This window comes from Pelodiscus sinensis, chromosome 25 (genome assembly GCF_049634645.1).
Source record: "Pelodiscus sinensis isolate JC-2024 chromosome 25, ASM4963464v1, whole genome shotgun sequence".
Taxonomy (NCBI): Eukaryota; Metazoa; Chordata; order Testudines; family Trionychidae; genus Pelodiscus; species Pelodiscus sinensis.
The window spans coordinates 19,109,773-19,132,612 of record NC_134735.1 but is presented as its reverse complement, the minus strand read 5'-3'; the positions used below and the strand labels follow the sequence as shown (position 1 = coordinate 19,132,612).

Genomic DNA, 22,840 nt, shown 5'->3' with positions numbered 1-22,840 from the left:
TTCACTGCTCAGGTGCCCAGCACAGGACGGTTCTCCTCATGGCGCAGCAAACGGCTTGGCTGGGGCTGTGACAGACCGGACTGTGTCTGGGCACAGCTGAGGGCTTCCGCTCAGGGCGAATTGCTCAACTTCGGGGCTCCTTACAGTCCCCAGACTGGTTACCTCTCCAAACAGGCCACAAACCAGTCTCACAGAGTGCTTCAGCTGCCTGCCTGAAGCCTCACGAGCAAAACCCTTCCGAAACCCCAGCAATATCCATGCCCCAGATGGCCCCGGGCCTCATACACCGGTGGGGGGGGTCTTAGCACCCAATCCCACCTACCCCGAACAAGTACTGTCCGGTTCCAAGAAACCAGCCACAGATCCCTGGTCAATTTACCCTCTGGACCTTACCCACAAATCATGCTGAGCCAATCATTTAGCATCTAACATCTAAAGGTTTATTATTACAATAAAGAAAAGCATGAGAGTAAGGTTGTTAAAGGATAGTACATTACATGCATCAAATTTCCCGGTTCTCGATGCAGCCTCTAGCAGAGATGTTACAGCTGCTGGCTTACAAGTCCTTGTTGCGCATCCTAGGGTCAGGATGGGCTCACAGTTCTTCCTGGCTCTTCGATCCCTGCACTGCTGCCTCTGGGATGAAGTGCTGAGCTGAGTACCAAGATGGAGTCGACCACATGGCCTATTTATCCCTCCTTCCTGGTCTCTTCCTGGCTACAGCAGGTCACCTGGCCCATGGCTTATCCCTGTGTTCCCTGCTGGTAGCCTCTAGGTATGAGTCACCACTCTTGAGGTGTGTCCTTGACCTAAAGAGGGCTATTGTTCCAGAGCTTTACTCGTTAGCATATCCATAGGCTGAGCTGCTTTGCCCATAGTTCAACCACATACAGAGAAACATTTGGTATCCACACAAAATACATGCTTATAACTTCACATACCAACATTATACAATCACATGAATAGCATATATGGAATCAGAAGAAAGTAGGCTTCTACTGGACACCTCACGTGGCCCCCCTTTGTGCCACTTTTGGGGCCAACACCCCCACATGGGTGCAGCAGTGATCTGGCTGCTCCCCTCAACATCCAGTAACATGACTGGGGGCAGGGAGGAAAAGTTGCTTTCCTCTCCCCCACATTGTTTCCTAAAAATCCCCCCTCACTTTCTGTGTCTAGCGTCAGGAGTGAAAGCAACTTAAAATTCTTACAGGTACTGTGGTACCACACCTCCCTTTGTGGAGGTCAAGGCAAGAGCTTGAATCACAGAATCATAGAATAATAGGACTGGAAGGGACCTCAAGAGGTCATCGAGTCCAGCCTCCCGCCCTCAAGGCAGGACCAATCTCAGTCTACACCATCCCTGACAGATGTCTATCTAACCTGTTCTTAAATAACTCCAGAGAGGGAGATTCCACCACCTCCCTTGGCAATTTATTGCAATATTTGACCACCCTGACGGTTAGGAATTTTTTCCTAATGTCCAATCTAAACCTCCCCTGCTGCACTTTAAGCCCATTACTCCTTGTCCTGTCCTCAGAAACCAAGAGGAACAAATTTTCTCCTTCCTCCTTGTGACACCCTTTTAGATATTTGAAAACCGCTCTCATGTCCCCCCTTAATCTTCTTTTTTCCAAACTAAACAAGCCCAGTTCATGAAGCCTGGCTTCATAGGTCATGTTCTCTAAACCTTTAATCATTCTTGTCGCTCTTCTCTGTACCCTTTCCAATTTCTCCACCTCTTTCTTGAAATGTGGCGCCCAGAACTGGACACAGTACTCCAGCTGAGGCCTAACTAGTGCAGAGTAGAGCGGCAGAATGACTTCACGAGTTTTGCTTACAACACACCTGTTGATACAACCTAGAATCATATTTGCTTTTTTTGCAACAGCATCACACTGTTGACTAATATTCAACTTGTGGTCCACTGTGACCCCTAGATCTCTTTCCACCATGCTCCTTCCTAGACAGTCGCTTCCCATCTTGTATGTATGGAACTGATTGTTCCTTCCTAAGTGGAGCACTTTGCATTTCTCTTTATTAAACCTCATCCTGTTTACCTCTGACCATTTCCCTAACTTGCTAAGGTCATTTTGAATTATGTCCCTCTCCTCCAAAGAAGTTGCAACCCCACCCAGTTTGGTATCATCTGCAAACTTAATAAGCGTACTCTCTATCCCAATATCTACATCATTGATGAAGATATTGAACAGTACGGGTCCCAAAACAGACCCTTGAGGAACTCCACTTGTTATCCCTTTCCAGCAGGATTTAGGACCGTTAACAACAACTCTCTGACTACGGTTATCCAACCAATTATGCACCCACCTTATCGTGGCCCTATCTAAGTTATAGTTGCCTAGTTTATCAATAAGAATATCATGCGAGACCGTATCAAATGCCTTACTAAAGTCTAGGTATATGACATCCACCGCTTCTCCCTTATCCACAAGGCTCGTTATCCTATCAAAGAAAGCTATCAGATTAGTTTGGCATGACTTGTTCTTCACAAACCCATGCTGGCTATTCCCTATCACTTTATTACCTTCCAAGTGTTTGCATATGATTTCCTTAATTACCTGCTCCATTATCTTCCCTGGGACAGACGTTAAACTGACCGGTCTGTAGTTTCCTGGGTTGTTCTTATTCCCCTTTTTATAGATGGGCACAATATTTGCCCTTTTCCAGTCTTCTGGAATCTCCCCTGTCTGCCATGATTTTTCAAAAATCATAGCTAAAGGCTCAGATAGCTCCTCTATCAGCTCCTTGAGTATCCTGGGATGCATTTCATCAGGAGCTGGTGACTTGCTGACATCTAACTTTCCTAAGTGATTTTTAACTTGTTCTTTGTGTATCCTATCTTCTAAACTTACCCTCTCTCTGCTTGTATTCACTACGTTAGGCACACCTCCAGACTTCTCGGTGAAGACCGAAACAAAGAAGTCATTGAGCATCTCTGCCATTTCCAAGTTTCCTGTTACTGCTTCTCCCTCCTCACTAAGCAGTGGGCCTACCCTGTCCTTGGTCTTCCTCTTGCTTTTAATGTATTTATAAAAGGTCTTCTTGTTTCCCTTTATGCCTGTAGCTAGTTTGATCTCATTTTGTGCCTTTGCCTTTCTAATCTTGCCCCTGCATTCCCGTGTTGCTTGCCTATATTCATCCTTTGTTAGTTGTCCTAGTTTCCATTTTTTATACGACTCCTTTTTTATTTTGAGATCATGCAAGATCTCCTTGTTAAGCCAAGCTGGTCTTTTGCCATATTTTCTATCTTTCCTACTCAGCGGAATTGTTTGCTTTTGGGCCCTTAACAACGTCCCTTTGAAATACTTCCAACTCTCCTCAGTTGTTTTTCCCTTCAGTCTTGCTTCCCATGGGACCTTACCTACAAGTTCTCTGAACTTATCAAAATCTGCCTTCCTGAAATCCATTAGCTCAATTGTGCTGGTCTCCCTTCTACCTTTCCTTAAGATCATGAACTCTATTATTTCGTGGTCACTGTCCCCTATACTGTCTTCCACTTTCAAGTTCTCAACTAGTTCCTCCCTATTTCTTAAAACCAAATCCAGAACAGCTTCTCCTCTGGTAGCTTTTTCAACCTTCTGAAACAGAAAGTTGTCTCCAATGCAGTCCAGAAACTTCTTGGATAGCCTGCGCCCCGCTGTGTTAGTTTCCCAACATATGTCTGGATAGTTGAAGTCCCCCATCACCACCAAATCTTGGGCTTTGGCTAGTTTTGTTAATTGTTTAAAAAAGGCCTCATCCACCTCTTCCACCTGGCTAGGTGGCCTGTAGTAGACTCCTAGCATGATATCACCCTCGTTTTTTACCCCTTTTAGCTTAACCCAGAGACTGTCTACACAGCTATCTCCTACGTTCATCTCCACTTCAGTCCAAGTGTGTACATTTTTAATATACAAGGCAACCCCTCCTCCCTTTTTTCCCTGTCTGTCCTTCCTGAGCAAGCCGTACCCTTCCATACCAACATTCCAATCGTGCGTCCCATCCCACCAGGTTTCTGTAATACCAATGATATCAAAGTTGTATTTATTGGTTAGCAATTCCAGTTCTTCCTGCTTATTACCCATACTTCTTGGATTTGTATATAGGCATCTAAGATACTGATTTGATCTTGCCTCCCTGTTGTGCCCTGACCCTCCTTGCTCCTTCCCATTATAGGCCGTAATCCCCCCCATTTCCAACCCATCTCTCAGTCCCGCACATTCAGCACTTACCTGTGGGCTTTGCTCACCTGTCCCCGTCGAACCTAGATTAAAGCCCTCCTCACAAGGTTAGCCGGCCTGTGTCCAAACTGAATGACAGGAAATTACCTGTGAGAAATTTGAATGTGTGGAATCCAGGGAGCTCAGGGCTGGGGTGTGTGGGTGTGGGGAGCTCAGGTTAGGGGGATGGAGTGTGAGGATGTGGGGGAGCTCAGGGCAGGGGGGTGGGAAGTTTGTAGATGTGGGGGAGCTCAGAGCAGTGGGATGGGGAATGTGGGAGTATGGGGAGCTCAGGGCGGGGGATGAGGAGTGTGAGGATGTGGGGGAGCTCAGGGCAGGGGGTGGGGAGTGTGGGAGGATGGGGAGCTCAGGGCAGGGGTATGGTGGAGCTCAGGACAGGGGGCTGGAGAGTGTATGGGTGTGGAGAGCTCAGGGCAGGGAGTCCAGGAGTGAGGGGGGGCGCAGTGCAGGGATTGTGGTGCAGGAGTCAGGGGTAGGTGGTGGGGGGTGTTTGGAGGTTCAGGGCAGGGGACTGGGAGTGCAGCCACTACACTACTTGGCCACCAGATCCCTGGAGTACACTGTGGCTGTGCAGCCCAGCGTGCTGACAGCACCCAAAGCCCCGCCCCCAGCCCGCCAGGCTTAGTGGGGCACCCCAGAGCGGCTTCCTATCGCCCTTGTCTAGCACAACATGGACAGTTGGTTCCCACTACCGTGATCTCCTGGGAGACTGAGACACCATTATGCCAGGACGGCCCAAGCTGCTGAGGGAAATTGCCCCTCACCATCCCGTCTATCCAGGTCCCTCTGCCTCTGGGTTTGTTCTTCAAGGGCCAGACGCGTGGGGCTGGGACTGTCCTTGTTCTGTGTTTGCAGAGTGCCCAGCAGAATGGCTCCTGCTTCACCCCTGGCCTAGAAATAACCAGAACAGGCAGTTTGGGGAGGGAAGAACCAGGGAAGGGAAGGTTTGGGGCCGGGGGCTAAGAGGCGGGGCTGGGAGGCAGGGCTGGGGTGGAGATGCAGATGGAGGGAGTTGGGGTGGAGGCTGGAAGAAATGGAACTCAAGGAGCTGGAAGGGTTGGTGAAGGATGGAGTAAAGGGAGGGGGGCCAGGCTACAGGACATGGAGGTGCCAGCCACAGGAGGGAGGAAGAGACGTTTGTTTGACAGGACCCCAGGGATTTGGGAGCGAGGAACAGTGGGAGGGGAGTGGGAAACATTTGGGGAGAGGAACCTTTGGGAGACCTGGTGGTGAGGAGGGCGGCAGTCAATGGGAGAGGAGACAAAAAGGAGCAGGTGCTGCCTGGGTCCAAGGAGGTGGGGAGAGATGGGGTCTGGGTGTCACGAGTACCAGAGTTAGCTGCACCTCCGTCCTCCTCCCTACCTGGTATCTCTGCCCCCTCCCTCCCGAACTTTCCTTCTGCATGTCTCTGGGCCTCTCTGTCAGTGCCAGAGGGGATCCCTCCCCCCCCCCCCCATGGCTGGATTCTTCCCTTCCCGAGACATGCAGTCACCATCTCAGTGGGGTGGGAGCCCTTTGATGCTTCGCCTGCGTGTTCCCAGCCGAGAAGGGGCGGCTAATCCCGCAGAAGCAGAGCCCTGCACTTTTGAGTACCTGGACCCAGGGTTTTGCTGCTTTATAGCGGGTGGGGTTAAAATAACGGAACGTCTCTTGTCCCACCAATCCCCCAGGACTCACCCCTCTTCTCTGCATTGCGCAGCGTCCGGGGGATACCGCCCCGCGGGGACACTCATGCCCGTGTCCAAGGGGCTGTCCCGTAGCCTATGTCAGTGTGAAAAGCATTAAAGGACCCTGCCCCAGAGGGAGAGCGTCTCTGGGGGCGTTGTCCCGGGATGACTGCAGTGCTTTGTCCACACCAGAGTAGTGAGAGGCAGCCGCAGCCAGGGTTGCCAGATGGTCAATAAAAATACCAGTCATACTTGCCATTGCATCACAACCTAGAGTACATCTTATTTAGAAAACTGAGATATTTTCTCAATTTATCTCCTGGACAGAAAGCTCAAATACTGGACTGTCCGGTTCAAACGGGACACCTGGCAACCCTAGCCGCAGCCCCTGCCCGGAAAAGCTCCCACGCTAAGCACCTGGGGGATTTAGGAGCACCAAGCAGTGGGCACAAAGCACAGTCACACACTTGTGCTCCCAACTCCCTTAGGGCTTTGAAAATGCTCCCCTTAGACGAGTTAGAATCAGTGTCCCCGTTTCACACACGGGGGCTGAGGCCCACTCAGGGGAGTGGCAGGGCCAAGGGCTCTGCAGCAGACCTGGGACTTGAACCTCAGTCTCCCAGAAGTTCCACAACCAGCCCGCTCTGCTTTGCTAAAGGAGCAGGCGGGACTGTTTGTGCAGGAGGAGGAGCTGGGCTGGCTGGCTGGCTGGCTGGGGCAGGCCACAGCAGGGCTCAGCCCTTGGCCTGGCTGAGAGCGAGGAGAGGCCTGCAGGCTGAGGGGCAGTGTGACGGACCGGGCCGTGTCTGGGCACAGCTGAGGGCGTCTGCTCAGGGCGAATTGCTCAACTTCGGGGCTCCTTACAGCCCCCAGACTGGTGACCTCTCCACACAGGCCACAAACCAGTCCCACAGAGCGCTTCAGCTGCCTGCCTGAAGCCTCACGAGCAAAACCCCTCCGGCACCCCAGCAATATCCATGCCCCCGATGGCCCCGGGCCTCATACACCGGTGGGGGTCCTAGCACCCAATCCCACCTACCCCGAACAAGTTCTGTCTGGTCCCAAGAAACCAGCCACAGATCCCTGGTCAATTTACCCTCTGGATCTTACCCACAAATCATGCTGAGCCAATCCTTTAGCATCTAACACCTAAAGGTTTATTATTACAATAAAGAAAAGCATGAGAGTAAGGTTGTTAAAGGAATAGTATGTTACATGCACCGAATCTCCCAGTTCTCGATGCAGCCTCTAGCAGAGATGTTACAGCTGCTGGTTTAAGAGTTCTTGTTGCACATCCTAGGGTCAGGATGGGTTCACAGGTCTTCCAGGCTCTTCGATCCCTGCAATGCTGCCTCTGGGATGAAGTGCTGAGCTGAGAACCAAGATGGCATCGACCACATGGCCTATTTATCCCTCCTTCCTGGCCTCTTCTTGGCTGCAGGAGATCACCTGGTCCTCAGCCTCTCTCTGCTGGCCGCTCTTAGGTGTCCGCCCTCATGCTTTAGGTGTGTCCTTGGCCCATTCAGTGCCATTGTCCCACAGGGCCTCGCTAATTAGCATGTCCACAGGCCGGGCTCTGCCCAATGCTCAACCACATGCAGAGAAATATTCAGGATCCACACAGACTACAGATTCCTAACTACACACACAGACGTTATACAACCACATAAATAGCTTACATAGGACTATCAGATAATAAGCTTCTATTCAGCACCCCACATGGCCCCCTTTTCTACCATTTTCTGGGGCCAACACCCCCACCTATGGGTGCAGCAGTGATCTGGCTGCTCCCCTCAAGATCCAGTAATGTGACAGGCAGTGACTGGAGGAGCTGCCTGGGCATTGACTGTAACCCAGGGGCCCACAGTGCAGCAATCATCAGCAGTGTCTGTGTCTCCCCAGCCCCCATTCAGAGCTGAGTACAGGTACCTCCCCAGCCCCCTCCCCACCCCCGTCTCCTGCTCACAGCAGGTCAATAGGGTTCTCCCATTCTTGGGCCTCTGGTTCCCATGCAGCTGCTCCCAACAGGAGTCCCTTGCAGCCCGGCAGGCTGGGGCATCACCAAGGTGATGACGGATACAGACACCAGGAGGAGCGAGACGAGGGTGCAGCCAATGGCCTAGCGGGCAGGAGATGTGGCCGGCCCTGCAAATGGAAAGGACCTGGTGACAGTCGGGTGCAAAGTGGCAAATGGCTCTGCAGTGCCAGCACTAGGCACAGAGCACCTGCCGTGTAGAGACCTTGGGTGAGTGCCCAGAGGGCTAGATCTACAGGGGATCATGCTGCAGGGGGCATGTTCCCCCGACAGGAGGCCGAAGTGACAGAGGCTGTTGGGGACTCTCCTCCCTTTGCCCAGGTGGTGTTGGAGGAGCAGGGAAGGACCCAGGTTTGCTCAGGCTGCACCAGGACTTGGTGCAAAGGCCTGACAGGAGCCAGCAACGGACACAGCAGCCCAGACCCTCTCGCCTCTCCCCAGTATGGCTGGCAGCTCACAGGGGCGACCCCGCCCTGGGCACGAGGCCTTGGCACCGGCTGTGGGCTCAGGAGGGGGCGGACATGGGACATAAGCGATGCCGAAGGGAGGGGTGTGGGCATTAGAGGCCACTACCATTGCCCCGCCCCCTTCCCCGCACCTACCCCCTGCCCCTGTTCTGAGGCCACGCCCCCACTCATTCCACTCCCCCCTCCCTCTGCTGCTTGGGCTCCCCCACCCTCACTCAGGTTCGCTGGCCTGAGGCTGGGGTTACGGTGCAGGATGGCTGGGGAGTGGGGCGCGGGAGAGGCTGCGGGTTGCAGGCTCTGGGACAGGTTCAGGGCAGCGATGGGAGTTTGGGTGCAGACTCAGAGGCAGTTAACTGTGGGAGGAGGATCCAACAGGAGGCTGGGGTTTGGGGTGGGGGGTGTCTACCCCAGCTGCCTGAGAGATACTAGACTGACTCTGGTTTCCTTGTGTCTCCCCGGCTGGGCTCTCACTCCCACTTCTCCTCTCAGGGTCCCTGCCGGCTCCCCTGCTCTATCTGAATGCGTCCCTGGCGCCTCCAACCCCCCCAAGCCTCACGAATGTGGCCCCGACTGAGACATCTCACTCCCCTGGCACTCCAGCCCCAGCACAGATTAACTCTCCTGGATTCCAGGGAGAGTGGCATTTGCGGGTCCCTCTCAATCTGAGGGGGGGCCAAAAATGAGGGATCCCCGAACCTCAGTCCTCCCTGTCCCTTCCCCTCACCTCAGTGAGGCTTGTGGGCTTTGGAAGAAGGGTTTTTGTATTTTGCTTTTCTCGTGTGTGGTCCCCAACTGGTTTTTCTGGGGGTCAGTGGCCCTGGAGACAAAAAAGGTTCCTCATCCCTGCCTTTAAGAAAGAAAACTTTGAAACCCTTTGTGGTAGACAGAAATTAACATTTGACCTTATTTAAAATGAAGTTTCCTAAAGTTAAAACACCTAATCTGTGTAAACATTCAAATTAAACCAGTCACCCAAGCTCCAGCACTAGCACAATGGCGCCGCGTGATGATGCAATGGACGGTGCGCACCCAGGCTCCTCCCCTCAGCTCTCTTCTGCACCCAACCGCCCCGTCCCAGACCCCAAACTCCTCGGTAGAAATGTGGCCCTTGACCACTTGCCAAAATGCCCCCCCCCATTAAAAATTATTGACAAAGCCTGATCCAAATGTTTTTTGAAACGTTATTTAATCCGAATTTAAATACATTCTATACAATTGGGAGGGTTGGCGGGAGGGGGACGCAGCTGCTGGCTCCTCAGCTCCTTGTGCTCTCACTGGCTGTCTTCCTGCTGCAAGGGAAGCAGAATCCGTCACATTCATCCCTGGGGACTCAGGGGTACTGGGCCCCCCCAGCATTTCCACCCTCCTCCCCCCTGCGCTGAGACTTGTTCTGCTCTCTGGTCACCCCCCGTCAGGCCCGCAGGGTGAGCTTCTGACCCACCCAGCAGGGAGGTGGGGTGGGGGCAGCATGAGGAAAGGGGCGGGGGACTCCCTGAGGGGATGGGAAGGAGACCCTGGCCCTGCCCCGCTCTCCTGCATCTGCTCCGGCTGCTCACCATGTATCCCAGGAGCTGATGGGCCTGCCCATGCAGGGCGCGGGCCAGGACCAGCCCGGCCTGGCTGGGGCGCCTCAGGGGGGAGCGGACAGCGAGCAGAGCCTTGTCTAAAAAGCAGTTCTCCTGCTCTGGCGTGAAGAGCTGCCCAAAGACCTGAAATCAAGAGCACGGGAGGTTTCAGCTGACGGCCCAGAGCCCGGCCCCAACTCCTGGGGCTAAAACAGCTTCCTCCTTCTGCAAACTCCCTTCCAGACCCTGCACCCAGACGCTCTCCTCACCCTGCACCCTAACCCCTGCCCCAGGTCACACCTTCCTCCTGCCCCCAAGACCCTCCCAGACCTCACCCCCCTCCGCACAACAGAGCAGCCCTAGGCCACTGGCCAACATCTTGGAGCGACCTCCATCAAAAAGTGTTGCCCCCCCCCGCCCTGCTTCCCCTCCTACGGGAGATCCGGGGCAAGGTGCGGCGCTGCCCCTAGGAAGCGCCGCCCCTTTGAAACGCCGGGACAGCGTCACAAAGGGGCAGCGCCGCCCTGTCCACGGCTCGAATAGTCGAGGGAAAATGCATCGACCATTCGATCAGCGACTCCCCGCTCCCACCCCGCGTCCTACCCGCACGAGGGCCCCAGCCAGCCCCACCCCCGAGCCCTGCCCTGCCCTGGCAGCGCGTCCTTACCTCTCCCACCCGCACGGTGTTGCTGTGCGCCAGGACCCATCTCTCCTTATAGTAGTGCCTGCACCACAGGTCCTCTGCCTGGTGGATGTTGAGGCCTGCAAGAGACAAACCAGGGTGATTCTGCTGGCAGGTCTGAGCCCTTCCCCTCCCACGGGTCCCTGCAGGCATCCCTGGGCAAATGGAGGGGCACAGGGGGCAGAAGGGGAACACAGAGGGACGCATCCCCCCTTGGGCCAGTCTGGGGGAAAAGGGCTGGGTCCCCTCCCCCCGCCGCCGGCACCCTCAGGGTGTCCCTGGGGCCCAGGTCCCGGCTGGGTTCCTTACCCCTGTGGTGCAGGAGGAGTCGGTACAGGCTGTGCACCCCCTTCCGGGCCAGCCGGCTGACGTCTTCGGATGGGTCCGAAATAAAAAGGCCCAGCTGGGCCACGTGGTGACCCATCCTCGGCCAGTCGGCGGAGTTCTGAGGGGAGAGAAGAGGGGGGGTCCCTCAGCATCCTGGGGCTGCACGTCCCATGCTAACGGCCGCCGAGGCGGTTCTGAGCTCGGGGACGGACAGAGACACCTCCCGGGGCGGGGCGGGGCGGGGCGGGGCCGGCCTTGCGAGGAGACAACCCTGAGCAATGGCCCCGACTGAAGGGTCACTCCGGGGGTGGAACAAGGGGATCCACTGACGGCCACTCCCCAGTCTGGGGCCCAGGTGCCCCCCGGAAAGGCCCAGGGTCGCCCCTCCCCGGGGAAAGGAGAACGCGGCCCATTCCCGGCCCATTCCCAGCTCTGCCTCCCGGGGACGCTCCCAGCCCCGCGCCCTGCAGCCCCAGACCCCCCGGCTCCGAGGTCACTTACCTCAAACCCCGGGAGGGTGGTGGCGACTCCCAGCAGGGCCGTGGTGCTGCCAAGGGCCCTGGCTCGCTCCTGGGGCAGGCGGGACTCCAGCCACGGGCTCAGGTGCTGGGGGGGAAAGAGGCAGGTCAGGACCCGTAGGGAGGCGCCGGTTCTGGGCAGAGCCTGGGGCTCCTCTCAGACTGTGCCCCCCCACCCCCAGCCACTGACACAGCTCCTCTCTCGGCCCCCCGAGGAAGCAGGGCCAATGGCCCCGTCCCCCCCACGGGGCTCACCTCCATGATCAGCTGCAGCCTGGCGGTGTCTGGGGACTCGGCGAGGAGGCTTGCCAGTAGGGCCTGGAGGTCGACGGGAAGGGCCCGGATGAACTGCTGCAAGACAAGGGGGAGCCCCGGGTCAGAGGGGGGTTGGGGAATCCAGGCCACCCGCTGGCCCCGGGGTGCAGCCTTGAGCAGGGTCTGAGCCGCCTCGCAGAGCAGGGAGGAGCCCAGGCTGGGCATGGAAGGGACGGGCCCCCACGGAGAGCAACGGGAAACCTGGAGGGAAGGATCCAAACCTGCAGCTTCTTCTCTCCCTCTGCCCCCACCCCCACTCCTCTCTGGAGCTCCAGCCCAGCCCGGGAGCAGGGCCCGGAGGGACGTACCTGTGTGTGGATGGGCTCCTGCTGCCAGTCCCCAGACACAGTCTGTCCCACGGCCGCCCTCAGCAGGGGGCTCAGGAGCTGGGCCTGTAGGGGAGGCTGCAAGGTGCTGGCAGGAGAGAGGGGCAGAGACTGTTCATTCAGCAGCAGGGCTGTGTCCAGACTCAGGGGTTTTTTCGGGAAAAGTAGCCTTTTTCCGAAAAATCATCACCTGCGTCTAGACTGCAGTCGCGTTCTTTCGAAATTAAATCGAAAGAACGCGGCTTTTCTTTCCACGGCGGTAAACCTCATTTCACGAGGAAGAACGCCTTCTTTGGAAAGTGCTTCTTTCGAACGAAGGCGTTCTTGAATGGAACTAGGGCTTCTTCGAAAGAGAGCATCCAGACTCACTGGGTGCTCTCTTTCGAAAGAGGCTTGCAGTCTAGACATAGCCCAGGAGACAGAGACTTTCCCACTCCCTGGTCAGGGGATCTGCTCTGGGGGGGAGTCGGCGGGGGGGGGTCGGTACCTGAGGCTGCAGGCGGCGTTGAGGCAGTCGGCCAAGACCAGTGGGGGGGGGGAGTCCTCCATGATCTCCTGTGAGACCCAAGGAGACAAAGGGGCGTGTGAGGCTGGGGCCCCCAAGAGACGCTCACACGGCCAGCGCCCCCACCCAGCAGGATCCAACCCCACTGCCTCCCGCTGGCCTGTAGCCCCCCTGCCCGGCACAGGGCCCCTCCCAGCACCCCCCTCCCAAACCGGGACCAGCTCAATCCTTGTCCCCAGGCCGTCTCCTGCCCCTCACTGCCCTGGTGACCAGCCTCTGAACCTCCTCATCCCTGCTCCCCAGGCGCATCCTCAGCAGCCCACTCTGCTAACCTTCCAGCTCCCCCCCCCCCATGGCCCGGGGAGACCCCTCCCTGTTCCGAATCCCCCTCCCTGTCCAGCACCCCAGACCTGCCCCATTTCTGTGTCCCTCCCTCCTCCAGCATCCCCACCCACCCTCCCCATGTCCACCTCCCCCTCCCCCTCCAGCACTCCTGGCCCCACCCATCCCATTTCCAGCACCCCCACCCGCCGCCATGGCCCAGGCAGACCCCTGTCCACCCCAGGTATCCCCTCCCCTCCTCCCGGCCGCCGCGACTCGCTCACCACGATCCTGGCCATCATGGTGTCCTTGCAGCAGCGCGGCGCCAGGGTGTCCTCGCCCCTTTGGAGGGCGGCGAGGCAGGCGGGGGGGACGGCCAGGAGGAACCGCTGCAGGGCGGCTGGGCTCTGCACCCCAGAGAGAGTCTGTGAGCCTGGGGCCTGCCTGCCCCCCACGGACAGCTGCAGGGCTCAGGCCTCCCAGGAGTGGAGGTGGGAGCTGCCGGTTGTCCAAGCACCCACATTCCCCCCCCAACTGCTTCCTCAGGCTTGTGGGGGCCCAGCTGGTGCATGACAAGAGACCTCAGCTTGGGGGGCCCAGGTCATGCAGGAGAAGGGGCCCCAGGGGGATCCCCAGGGACAAGCCCCTCCCGGAGGGGGGGACGTGCTGGGAAGGGGCCGGACAATCTCGGGTCCCCCCCGTGTGGAGAAGGTTCCTACCGTGTCCCGGGTGTGGAGCTGCTCTTCAATATCATAGATGGCCCCTTCCTCCACCCGGGAGTCCATCCGCTCCTGGCAGAGCTCCGCCGAGGCGCAGGGGGGCTCTGTGCGGGAGGGAAGGGACCAGGGTGACTCCAGCGGCCAGCAGGGGTCACGCGCCCCCATGTCAGGGACCCAGGGCAGCTTGGGCCCCACACGCCCCTCGCAGGGACCCATCCCCCTTCCACCCTCACATCTGCCAACGCCCTCAGCAGAGCCCCCGCCAGGAACAAGAGAGCCAAGCAGCAGCTCCCGCCCCCATCCATTGCCCTGGCTGCGGGGCAGACACTGGGGCTGCCCCCCCGTGTACTGGGTGAGCCCCTGGGCCCAGCATGTTCACGGCCCCTCACCTGGGTCTGAGCGGCTGCAGGAGGTGGCCCGGCTGCAGCTGGAGGCCCAGGCGCTGCTGCTCACTGAGCTGGACCCACAGCTGCAGGGGCTGGTGCGGAGAGGCTGGGGGCTCCCGGAGACTGGCAGGTCCCCGGGGGCCGGGCAGGGCGATGCCCCCTGGTGGTAATGGGGGCTGGGCTCCTGGGGCAGGTGTTTCTCTCCACAGAGGAGGCCCCAGAGCCACCCTACCCGGCTGCCCTGCTGGGCTGGGTCCCGCCTTCCCAGCCGCCTCTGGAGCCAGGTCCGGAGGGGCCTGGCCGGTGGGCGAGTCGCCCCGAGCTGGTGGGATTCAGCTTCCCCGCCCGCGGGGACGGAGGAGCTGCTTCCCACCGGCCCTGGGGCCATCTTCAGGGCTTTCCGGAACCACAGCCTGATGTGTTTGGCCATGCTGCAAATGAGGGGAGCAAAGGGGAGCTTGGGGCGCAGCCTGCAGAGCGAAATCCAGGGGTTCCAGCTCCCCAGAGCGACTGCCCCCAGCCCCCAAATGGCCCCTTGCTTATCGGCTCGGTCTTGCACAGGCACTGCAAGGACCTGAGTCTCCTGCCCATCAACAGCCCCTGCTCGGCCAATCAGGGGAGAGTCTAAGGTGTGTGGGGGGGGTGGAGCGTTCTCCCCAAAGACACCGGCATAGACCTGGTCCATCCCCACCTCCCCAGTCCCCACAATGGGGGCTGCATCCCCCGCCCCACGGCTCCTGCAAACCACCCCCCCTCCTTCAGCTAGTCTGTTGGGTCACAAGCTGGGGGGGCAGCAGGGGAAGGTCACAGAAGAGGCAAGAACAGAGCAGAAATGTGGGCGTCATGGAGGAAAAGGGAAACCAACCAGGAGAAAGCCCCAGTGGCGCTAAGGACACAGCCCAGGTGAGGAATCACCTTCTGGCCCTTGACCGAGGGCTGGGCCTGCCTGGAACCCAGCCGGCCCCGGGCGGGATCCAAACCCCTGGGGGCTCTTACCTTCTGCAAAACGCTGTCCGGATGTGGAACTCACAGAGGACAAAGCAACTGTGAGCAGGAGACGCACCAGAGCTAAAGCAACCGGGGGTCTCCAAAGTCCCCTGGGCCCGCCCCCCCCTTTTCTCAGCCTGAGATGTGGGTTCCTCTGTGAGGTCACCACCTCCCCACCTGCCCTTTGCCTGATCTGCTGAGGGCTGCCCAAAGCCCCTGTGAGGTCACTGCCCCCCCACCTCACCCTGCCAGGCAAATGTCCTGCCTCTGGCCACCCCTCTGGGAAGTTGGAGCCATTCCTAGGGGTCCCCCCCACTCCCTGACTGGGCATCCTGCAGCCAGCAGCTCCAGTAGCCCCATAGGCTGCTCCCTGCCCTACACTGCAGGCTTCTTGCACAAGAACTGTTTCACACCGGAGTTCTTGCGCAAAAGGTCTCGTGCAAGAGCACCTCCACCCTGCCATGTGCTTTTGCACAAGAGTGTCCATGGCATTGTGAACGCTTTCTCGTGCAACAAAGCTCTGATGACCATTTTAGCCATAAAAGTGTCTTGCTCAAGAAGCCCCTGGTGCCCGTCCACGCTGCCTTCTTGCACAACAGCTCTTGCACAAAAGGGGCTTATTCCTCGTGGGGAGAGGAATAACTCCTGTGCAAGAAGCCCTCTTTTCTGATGCTTTACTGCAAATTTACTTGCACAAGAATTCACGTGCAGTGTAGACGCGCCACAAGTTTTTGCACAAGAACAGCTGTTCTTGAGCAAAATGCCTGCAGTGCAGACGTGGCCTTGGTGTCACCCAGCACTGGACTTCCTGGCCAGGAGCAAGAGTTAGAGCCTCCCACTCGCCCCGCTGCCTCTCACGGGCTCCCGTCCGGGCCCAGCCCTGGGCTTTGCCCTAGCGCATCCCAGCAAGGCCTCTGGCCTGCACTAGACCCATTGACATGTGGAGACTCCACCACTGCCCTGGGGCGCTTTTGTCTATGGGACTCGGACTCACAGCTGAGCATGGAGCCCGATTTTAGTTCGAACTAGCGGGGTAGTGTAGACATACCCCCTGAGACTTACTGGTGCTGGCTCACCCCCTGTCCTGCTCGTGGCTCCGTTGTCCTCCTCCCCACAGCCCCCCCCAGCTCTAAATGCTGCTCACATCAGTTCCCCTTCCCCGTGGCCAGGCCCTGCAGGGCTCTGGGGGCTGGTTTGCTGCCCTCAGCCCTGCAGTAGCCTGCTCCCCAGTTTGCAGCCCCTCCCATCATGCGTGGGGTCTCCTGGTACCGGAGGGAGGACGGGGGCAGACCAGGAAGGTTAATTTGATGTTGCAGCGGCGGGAAGAGGAGGGGTGGCGCAGAGGAGCTGTCAGTACATTATCCCAATACGCCATCCCAGTGCAGGCGTCGCACTCAGCTCTACCTGCAGAGGAGTCTCTATCTGCGCTGAGCAGAAAGGGGGTCTAGGACACACACACAAGTAGCCCCAGAACCACGCAGGAGCAGAGTCGTTCTGCGAAAGGGAGAGGTTTATTGGGTCTGCGAGGGCGGCCGTAGGGGGGTGTCGTGTGTGTGCCACTCATCTCCGTCTGGGCAGCGGCACCGGTCGGGCTCACAACTGGGCACAGGACCCGACCACGGCACCATCGATCTCCAGTGTATCGATCTGCTGGAAGCCGCGGCAGAGCTGAATTGCAGAACGGCTGCCCATTGGCAAAGACCTTGAAATGCTGGTTCCTGCAGCCGATGGAGAGGAACCCACTCCTCCTGGGGGGAGGAGCAGCCAAGAGAGGGACCCACTCAGACCGGTCTGGCAGCGTGACGTAGTGGAACCAGCGCTGCCTAGGTAGGCTTTTACCTCCCCCCAGTCTGCTTCTGAGACCGAGTTTCCCCCTCTGCCCCATGGGCTAACAACAAGGCACTTTACAAACATTCTCTGTGTCATCGGCATTGTATGAAGGGGGAAACTGAGGCATGGAGCGGCATCTGATTTATATAGCTCAACCCAGTCCCCACCCCTCTCGGTCTGCAGGAAAAGAAGCCAAGTGCTCTTGTTCCCACTACTCCTCCATTCCCCTGCTTCCACCTGATGTCAAATACACAAAGCTCACTACTTCTTCTTTCCTGCACTTAAGCCAAGCAGATCAGGATGGGGAGGAGACATGAGGGAGCCCCCAGGCTCTTGCTCTCTCTCGCACATACACACACATATATTACTTTAGAAAATGCCAGGTGTGAGCTAGAGGAGAATCTCCATTAACTGTTAGCACTATAGGGCATATGATACATACATAAAGCATTTACAGTCCATCCAGCAGAGGGCAACAATACACCCCGCACACATGTAGCTCCCCCTCCTTTTCCAAATGCCCCAAGATTTAAACTACTGGAGACTACCCATTAGCTGCTAGTTGTATAGGAACTATGGGTATGTCTACACTACAAAGTTAATTCGAACTAACAGCCGTTAGTTGGAAGTAACTTTCATAGGTGCTACACATACAAACCGCTAGTTTGGACTTAATTCGAACTAGGTAAACTTCATTCTACCAGGAGTAACGCCAAATTCGAATTCAGTAGTTGGAATTAAGGGCTGTGTAGCCACTTAATTCGAAGTAGCTGGAGGCCAGCACTCCCCAGGTTCCCCTGGTGGCTGCTCTGGGCCAAACCAGGAAAACTCCTCTCCTCTCCCCAGCCCTGGGGCCCTCAAAGGGGTAGACTCTGGCCAGACGGCACTTGCCAGAGCCAGCCCTGCCAGCAGTCTCTGCCCCGAACCAGGGGCTGCAGGATGAGCCAGGCAGCCAGTGCCAGCGAGCCGTCCCCCCGCCCAGTCCCCCAGCACCCAGGGGCCAGCCAGGGGCCGTAGATGGCGCGCACCCTCCTGGTCTAGTGTGGAGGTCATGGACCTCATTGAGGTTTGGGGGCAGGGCCCCAGCGTCCATGATCTCTGTACTAGGAGGAGGAACGTGGCCGTCTACGGGCGCATAGCGGCCGCCATGGCCCGAAAGGGACACAGGCCACCCAGGAGCAGGCGAATCCTGGTGTTCTGGCTGTGGGGGAAAAAGACAGCCACAAGATGGCGTTTGGAGTCACACGGGCGAGTCGCCTGTCCAAGCGGGACCGAGTCCCTTCCAAAGAGAAACCATGGCAGCCATGCAAGTCCAAGGCTGCACAGGAAACCTCAGGAGCTGCGACTGGGGCTCAGTTCGCGCGGCCACGCTTCCCAGGGGAGGCATGAGACAGGCCCAGAGGTCTGCGCAGCAAACAGGCCCGCAGGAGGGAGGCGGCTAAGAACCCACGCGGCTCGTGCGTTTCTCCCTCTCAGCTGGCGTAGAGGAGGGAGGGGAACGACACCTGCCCGGCTGGAGCTTTCGCGCTTGGGCTCGGGGCTTAAGCCCTGAGGCCGAGGCCCCGGCCCGGTTGCTGGGAGACGGGCTCCTGTGGCACGGCACGGCCCCTGAACCTTGCCGGCCACAAGGTGACCTCACCGAGGCCGAGAGGGATGGCTTGGAGGTGGCAAAAGGGAGCCCGCTAGCAAGCGCCAGGAGGCCGAGCGTAGCCGCGTCCCCGGGTGGGCTCGAACCACCATCCTTTCGGTTAACAGCCAAACGCGCTGACCCATTGCGCCACAGAGACCTCGAAGGGCTTTCCGAAATGCTGCCTAGCAGCCTGCTCCTCTGCCTGGCCGTGCCAGTGCAGCCCAGGTGCTAGAGTGGATTGCGGGCAGTCTAGCCCCAAGGGAGCAGAGTGGCGCAGCGGAAGCGTGCTGGGCCCATAACCCAGAGGTCGATGGATCGAAACCATCCTCTGCTATGTGTGGGCCGGCCTCTTTTGACTCCGCGCCTTCACTCCAGGCTGCAAGTAGCTAAAGGCCAGGCCAGGATGCCGCCTGCGGGGAAGCTCTCGGCAGTCCCCCGCTTCCTGTGTGGGAGGCACGGAGGCCTCCTCTTCTGTCCTCAGGCAACAGGGCTTCCTCCTGCCCTTTTCCCACCCACAAGGGCCGCCGGGACCCGCTCAGGGAGCGCGCCAGGGAGGCTCTCCAGACGCTCGTGGAACAAAGCACTTCTGGACCACGCTACCCAGAGCCTTCATTCAGGCCTAGACAAAACGCCTAGACAAAGAGCTGCCACAGCATCAACACTGGCCTTGCTCTACTACTCCCAGGCACGCCAAACCCCTCACAAAGAGAACTTCTGCCTTCGCCATACTGCTCAACAACAGGACACGCGAGCAATTCCCTCCGACGCGCCGCTTCTCCCGCATCGCCACCACCCACGCTCTTTAGGCACACGTCGGCTGACCAAAACCCATCTCATCCCATCAAAAGCTTCTGCCCAGCCCAAGAGGACCAGCTACGTTCCCGGCTCAATTCATCCCTTACAGTCAGAGCCAAAAATCACCAGCTGACGGTCCTTCAGAATCCTCAATGGAAAGGGGGAGAGGGAATTGTGGGAGCACTCGCCACGTTCTCGGTTGAGGCTTGCAGCAGTCATGGAAGAGAGAGCTGGCTTCGGTCAAGTCTCGGGAGTACGGCCACGGCTTGGACGGGTCCTTCAGTCCTTGGCTCAGAGCTTCGGTTGGTAGCCCACATCCTCCCGAGGTAAAAAAGCAGGAGGGCTTTCCTTCCAGGGCCTTTTGCATCTTCTGCCGTGGGAGGCGAATCCTGGTGTTCTGGCTGTGGGGGAAAAAGACAGCCACAAGATGGCGTTTGGAGTCACACGGGCGAGTCGCCTGTCCAAGCGGGACCGAGTCCCTTCCAAAGAGAAACCATGGCAGCCATGCAAGTCCAAGGCTGCACAGGAAACCTCAGGAGCTGCGACTGGGGCTCAGTTCGTGCGGCCACGCTTCCCAGGGGAGGCATGAGACAGGCCCAGAGGTCTGCGCAGCAAACAGGCCCGCAGGAGGGAGGCGGCTAAGAACCCGCGCGGCTCGTGCGTTTCTCCCTCTCAGCTGGCGTAGAGGCGGGAGGGGAACGACACCTGCCCGGCTGGAGCTTTCGCGCTTGGGCTCGGGGCTTAAGCCCGGAGGCCGAGGCCCCGGCGCGGTTGCTGGGAGACGGGCTCCCGTGGCACGGCACGGCCCCTGAACCTTGCTGGCCACAAGGTGACCTCACCGAGGCCGAGAGGGATGGCTTGGAGGTGGCAAAAGGGTGCCCGCTAGCAAGCGCCAGGAGGCCGAGCGTAGCCACGTCCCCGGGTGGGCTCGAACCACCATCCTTCCGGTTAACAGCCAAACGCGCTGACCCATTGCGCCACAGAGACCTCGAAGGGCTTTCCGAAACGCTGCCTAGCAGCCTGCTCCTCTGCCTGGCCGTGCCAGTGCAGCCCAGGTGCTAGAGTGGATTGCGGGCAGTCTCGCCCAAAGGGAGCAGAGTGGCGCAGCGGAAGCGTGCTGGGCCCATAACCCAGAGGTCGATGGATCGAAACCATCCTCTGCTACGTGTGGGCCGGCCTCTTTTGACTCCGCGCCTTCACTCCAGGCTGCAAGTAGCTAAAGGCCAGGCCAGGATGCCGCCTGCGGGGAAGCTCTCGGCAGCCCCCTGCTTCCTGTGTGGGAGGCACGGAGGCCTCCTCTTCTGTCCTCAGGCAACAGGGCTTCCTCCTGCCCTTTTCCCACCCACAAGGGCCGCCGGGACCCGCTCAGGGAGCGCGCCAGGGAGGCTCTCCAGACGCTCGTGGAACAAAGCACTTCTGGACCACGCTACCCAGAGCCTTCATTCAGGCCTAGACAAAACGCCTAGACAAAGAGCTGCCACAGCATCAACACTGGCCTTGCTCTACTACTCCCAGGCACGCCAAACCCCTCACAAAGAGAACTTCTGCCTTCGCCATACTGCTCAACAACAGGACACGCGAGCAATTCCCTCCGACGCGCCGCTTCTCCCGCATCGCCACCACCCACGCTCTTTAGGCACACGCCGGCTGACCAAAACCCATCTCATCCCATCAAAAGCTTCTGCCCAGCCCAAGAGGACCAGCTACGTTCCCGGCTCAATTCATCCCTTACAGTCAGAGCCAAAAATCACCAGCTGACAGTCCTTCAGAATCCTCAATGGAAAGGGGGAGAGGGAATTGTGGGAGCACTCGCCACGTTCTCGGTTGAGGCTTGCAGCAGTCATGGAAGAGAGAGCTGGCTTCGGTCAAGTCTCGGGAGTACGGCCACGGCTTGGACGGGTCCTTCAGTCCTTGGCTCAGAGCTTCGGTTGGTAGCCCACATCCTCCCGAGGTAAAAAAGCAGGAGGGCTTTCCTTCCAGGGCCTTTTGCATCTTCTGCCGTGGGAGGCGAATCCTGGTGTTCTGGCTGTGGGGGAAAAAGACAGCCACAAGATGGCGTTTGGAGTCACACGGGCGAGTCGCCTGTCCAAGCGGGACCGAGTCCCTTCCAAAGAGAAACCATGGCAGCCATGCAAGTCCAAGGCTGCACAGGAAACCTCAGGAGCTGCGACTGGGGCTCAGTTCGCGCGGCCACGCTTCCCAGGGGAGGCATGAGACAGGCCCAGAGGTCTGCGCAGCAAACAGGCCCGCAGGAGGGAGGCGGCTAAGAACCCACGCGGCTCGTGCGTTTCTCCCTCTCAGCTGGCGTAGAGGAGGGAGGGGAACGACACCTGCCCGGCTGGAGCTTTCGCGCTTGGGCTCGGGGCTTAAGCCCTGAGGCCGAGGCCCCGGCCCGGTTGCTGGGAGACGGGCTCCTGTGGCACGGCACGGCCCCTGAACCTTGCCGGCCACAAGGTGACCTCACCGAGGCCGAGAGGGATGGCTTGGAGGTGGCAAAAGGGAGCCCGCTAGCAAGCGCCAGGAGGCCGAGCGTAGCCGCGTCCCCGGGTGGGCTCGAACCACCATCCTTTCGGTTAACAGCCAAACGCGCTGACCCATTGCGCCACAGAGACCTCGAAGGGCTTTCCGAAATGCTGCCTAGCAGCCTGCTCCTCTGCCTGGCCGTGCCAGTGCAGCCCAGGTGCTAGAGTGGATTGCGGGCAGTCTAGCCCAAAGGGAGCAGAGTGGCGCAGCGGAAGCGTGCTGGGCCCATAACCCAGAGGTCGATGGATCGAAACCATCCTCTGCTACGTGTGGGCCGGCCTCTTTTGACTCCGCGCCTTCACTCCAGGCTGCAAGTAGCTAAAGGCCAGGCCAGGATGCCGCCTGCGGGGAAGCTCTCGGCAGCCCCCCGCTTCCTGTGTGGGAGGCACGGAGGCCTCCTCTTCTGTCCTCAGGCAACAGGGCTTCCTCCTGCCCTTTTCCCACCCACAAGGGCCGCCGGGACCCGCTCAGGGAGCGCGCCAGGGAGGCTCTCCAGACGCTCGTGGAACAAAGCACTTCTGGACCACGCTACCCAGAGCCTTCATTCAGGCCTAGACAAAACGCCTAGACAAAGAGCTGCCACAGCATCAACACTGGCCTTGCTCTACTACTCCCAGGCACGCCAAACCCCTCACAAAGAGAACTTCTGCCTTCGCCATACTGCTCAACAACAGGACACGCGAGCAATTCCCTCCGACGCGCCGCTTCTCCCGCATCGCCACCACCCACGCTCTTTAGGCACACGCCGGCTGACCAAAACCCATCTCATCCCATCAAAAGCTTCTGCCCAGCCCAAGAGGACCAGCTACGTTCCCGGCTCAATTCATCCCTTACAGTCAGAGCCAAAAATCACCAGCTGACGGTCCTTCAGAATCCTCAATGGAAAGGGGGAGAGGGAATTGTGGGAGCACGGGCAGCACTCGCCACGGTCTCGGTTGAGGCTTGCAGCAGTCATGGAAGAGAGAGCTGGCTTCGGTCAAGTCTCGGGAGTACGGCCACGG

The 22,840-nt window shown here is 58.6% G+C and overlaps 3 non-coding genes across 3 annotated transcripts; all 3 read left to right on the top strand.

The window, feature by feature from the left end:
• The first annotated feature begins 18,783 nt into the window (after positions 1-18,783).
• TRNAM-CAU (transfer RNA methionine (anticodon CAU)) lies at positions 18,784-18,855 on the top strand. Its single transcript has one exon. It is a non-coding gene; the product is annotated as a tRNA-Met (tRNA).
• A 1,553-nt stretch (positions 18,856-20,408) lies between these two features.
• Positions 20,409-20,480, top strand: TRNAM-CAU (transfer RNA methionine (anticodon CAU)). Its single transcript has one exon. It is a non-coding gene; the product is annotated as a tRNA-Met (tRNA).
• A 1,553-nt stretch (positions 20,481-22,033) lies between these two features.
• TRNAM-CAU (transfer RNA methionine (anticodon CAU)) lies at positions 22,034-22,105 on the top strand. Its single transcript has one exon. It is a non-coding gene; the product is annotated as a tRNA-Met (tRNA).
• The last annotated feature ends 735 nt before the right edge of the window (positions 22,106-22,840 follow it).